General features: G+C 39.8%; 1 pseudogene; it reads right to left on the reverse strand.

The window, feature by feature from the left end:
- LOC104988579 overlaps positions 1-234 on the reverse strand; it is a 1,168-nt pseudogene extending 934 nt beyond the window's left edge.
- Positions 235-4,018: the final 3,784 nt, after the last annotated feature.

The raw sequence follows: 4,018 nt of genomic DNA on the forward strand, positions 1-4,018 counted from the left end.
AGCTGCTCAGGCATATATTGAGTGTCATTACTCAGCCTAAGGTCATCAATAAAATCGTACTTCTCCTGCCTGCACAGGATTGGTTTTGTTTCTTCATCTGTTTCCCTATTCTTTTTTGCACTTCTTGTAGTGAGAGGGCCCCATGTCCAACACATCTACGGTCATATCCCAGCTCCCCTTTTACTTCATCGTTTTGGCTATTCCTTGCTCAAAGTTGGACTGGGACTGAGTCATTTCTAGGGACTCCCAGTTCCATCCACGGCCCTCTTCCTGTTGGTCATTTACACTTTTTCAACACAGAGCACCGATCTGGGCTCCCTGTGCTTCCCACTAGTTATCTATTTTACAAAAGGTAGTATATATATATCGGAGAAGGCAATGGCACCCCACTTCAGTACTCTTGCCTGGAAAATCCATGGATGGAGGACCCTGGTGGGCTGCAGTCCATGGGGTCGCTAAGAGTCGGACACAACCGAGCGACTTCACTTTCACTTTTCACTTTAATGCATTGGAGAAGGAAATGGCAACCCACTCTAGTGTTCTTGCCTGGAGAATCCCAGGGACGGGGGAGCCTGGTAGGCTGCCATCTATGGGTTCGCAAAGAGTCAGACATGACTGAAGCGACTTAGCAGCAGCAGCAGCAGCAGGAGCAGCAGTATATATATATATATATGCCAATGATACTCTCTCAATTATCCCACCCTCCTCTTTTCCCCTCCATGTCCGCATGCCCATTCTCTACATCTGCATCTCTATTCCTGCCCTGTAAATAGGTTCATCTGTTACCATTTTCTAGATTTCACACATATGCGTTAATATACCATATTTGTTTTATTTTCTGACTTTCTTCACTCTGTATGACACACTCTAGGTCCAAGCATGATTGTGATTGCTGGTTACACAAATTTATAATGGCAGTAGGTAATTGCACTTAATCCATTATAACAGCATATATTTCCAAAGAATATAATTTATAAGTAAAAATCTCTTAACTTTAATAATTATATTGATAAGTAATAAGCAAGCAATAAGAATTATATAAATAAAATCATAAGATATTTATTTTAAAAAATAACACACAAAGCCTATATGCTTAAAACAATAAACTCTTTTAGGCTCACATGTGTATGGGTTGGCTAGGGGATCACCTAGTCTCTAAGGGCCCAGAGATACCCACTTGCACATCTATATTTAGCAGCAGGCAACTAGGTGGTTCTGTTTGTCCTGGCTGGACTGTAAATTATTAGATTTTTTTTTTTTAATTGTCTAGCAGGTTGGCTCACATTTACTTGTTCTCAGAGTACAGTTAGAGAAACAAAAGTGAGAACACAGGCGTTCTTGATGTCTTGTTTGGAAATGGAATACTGGCACTTCTTTCATACTCTATTGACCACAGCAAATCACAAAGCCAGCCCACATTTAAAGGTTCATGAAATAAGGTCCAACTCTTCTAAAGTTACAATGCCATGTTACATGTTATCAAATGAATAGTCACAAGGAAGTAAACAGGATCTGGGACATTTTTATGAAAATTGAAATTTTTTTCATTAATTTTGGTATATTTTTACATGTGTAAATCTTTGAAGAGGGTGGTGCTGGAGAAGACTCTTGAGAGTCCCTTGGACTGCAAGGAGATCCAACCAGTCCATTCTAAAGGAGGTCAGTCCTGGGTGTTCTTTGGAAGGAATGATGCTAAAGCTGAAACTCCAGTACTTTGGCTACCTCATGTGAAGAGTTGACTCATTGGAAAAGACTCTGATGCTGGGAAGGATTGGGGTCAGGAGGAGAAGGGGATGACAGAGGATGAGATGGCTGGATGGCATCACCAACTCGATTGACATGAGTTTGAATGAACTCTGGGAGTTGGTGATGGACAGGGAGGCCTGGCGTACTGCAATTCATGGCGTCACAAAGAGTCGGACACGACTGAGTGACTGAACTGAACTGAATTGTCTCTGACAATCTTAACAATTTTATGTCTGTATGTCTTTTATTTCTGTCCTATTTTTAAATTTTTCTTTATATAGTTGTTTTGGGATATTTTAATAGTTTAGTAATAGTCAAGTCTGATGCTTATCTACTTGAAGTTTTAGTCTCTCAGTCATGTCTGACTCTTTGTGACCCAATGGACTGCAGCCTGCCAGGCTCATCTATCCATGGAATTCTCCAGGCGACAATACTGGAGTGGGTAGTCATTCTCTTCTCCAGGGGTCTTCCTGACCCAGGGATTGAACCCAGCTCTCCTATGTTGCATTCAGATTCTTTACTGTCTGAGTCATCAGGGTCTACTTAATTGGCTGTTATTATTCTTTTCCTACACATTAGCATATTTATATTCCTATATAATAATAATTTAGCTTCATCTCATAAGTTTTGAGAAGTTAACATTTTTGTATATTTAAGTATAAAGATTTTCTAATTTCAGGTATAGGTTCTTTCTTTTTTTGTATAAATTATTTATTAATGTGTTTTAAATTTTTAAAAATGTATTCGAAATATCTTAACTTTTAGATATATTTTCTAGCATAATAGCATTGTGTCCAGAGAATGTAAACTGAATCTTACTATAGATGATTCTCACTGCAGTCCATAGAGTCAGAAAGAGTAGGACACAGCTGGGCCACTGAGCAACAGCAAATGTACTATAGAAGTAAGTCAGATAGGCACAAGATAAAGCATACCTATGACTCCATTCATATATAAAGTTTAAAACAAGCCAAACTATTGCTTCTCCTTGGAGAGTATGTAGTGACTAGGTGAAGGCATAATGGAGATTTTGACAATGCTGGTGATATTTTCCTTCTTGATCAAGGTTCTACTTGCAATTGGTAATTTGTAAAAATTCATTAAGCTGTTTATACTTGTGATTTATGCACATTTTAATACATTTGTTATATTTCAGTTAGAAGTTGGAAATCTCAATGAACTTGTTTATAGCAGATTAGATAGAGCTGAAGAGAGGATTAGTAGAATAAATATGAATTTAAGTAATTATGAGTTTACAGCATAGAGATTCAAAGAGATAAAATTATGAATAAGAGTTTACAAGATATGTAGAAGAAAATGAGAATGCTACAATTACACATTCATCTTTCTAATGTATCTTTGCCACTCCTCTCATCAGAGCAGAGTTTAGTCCCTCAAGGCTTGAATCTGGTATGGCCCTGGGACACTCTTTGACCAATAGAATGTGCAAAAATGATACTGTTTTTATTTTCAAGTCTACTATTGGAAAGCCTTGCAATCAAGTAGCCCCTAAACTGCAAGCAGCTGCTTGGTCAACATGTCACACTTCCACAGACTTAGTAAGGAGACAGTCAGACCAAATGATTTTGGACAGTTTATAACGTTTAGTAGAGCAGGCAGCTTGAACTTCTTGCTTTCATTATTTCTCTTACCTTCCAAGTCCCATAGGGGCAGTTTAACATGGGCCTAGGGGAATTCTAAACACACAGCTAATATGCATCCAGCTTTGGAACCCCAAGGATAGGAAACACCCAATTTCATTCAGATCAGATCAGATCAGTCGCTCAGTCATGTCCGACTCTTTGCAACCCCATGAATCCCAGCACGCCAGGCCTCCCTGTCCATCACCAACTCCCGGAGTACACTCAGACTCACATCCATTGAGTCAGTGATGCCATCCAGCCATCTCATCCTCTGTCATCCCCTCCTCCTCCTGCCCCCAATCCCTCCCAGCATCAGAGTCTTTTCCAATGAGTCAACTCTTCGCATGAGGTGGCCAAAGTACTGGAGTTTCAGCTTTAGCATCATTCCTTCCAAAGAAATCCCAGAGCTGATCTCCTTCAGAATGGACTGGTTGGATCTCCTTGCAGTCCAAGGGACTCTCAAGAGTCTTCTCCAAAACCACAGTTCAAAAGCATCAATTCTTCGGTGCTGTATGCAGGTCAGGAAGCAACAGTTAGACCTGGATATGGAACAACAGACTGGTTCCAAATAGGAAAAGGAGTTCGTCAAGGCTGTATATTGTCACCCTGCTTATTTGGAACCAGTCTGT

The sequence above is a fragment of the Bison bison genome, unplaced genomic scaffold, assembly GCF_000754665.1.
Source record: "Bison bison bison isolate TAMUID 2011002044 unplaced genomic scaffold, Bison_UMD1.0 scf7180017864136, whole genome shotgun sequence".
In the NCBI taxonomy this organism is placed as follows: domain Eukaryota; kingdom Metazoa; phylum Chordata; class Mammalia; order Artiodactyla; family Bovidae; genus Bison; species Bison bison.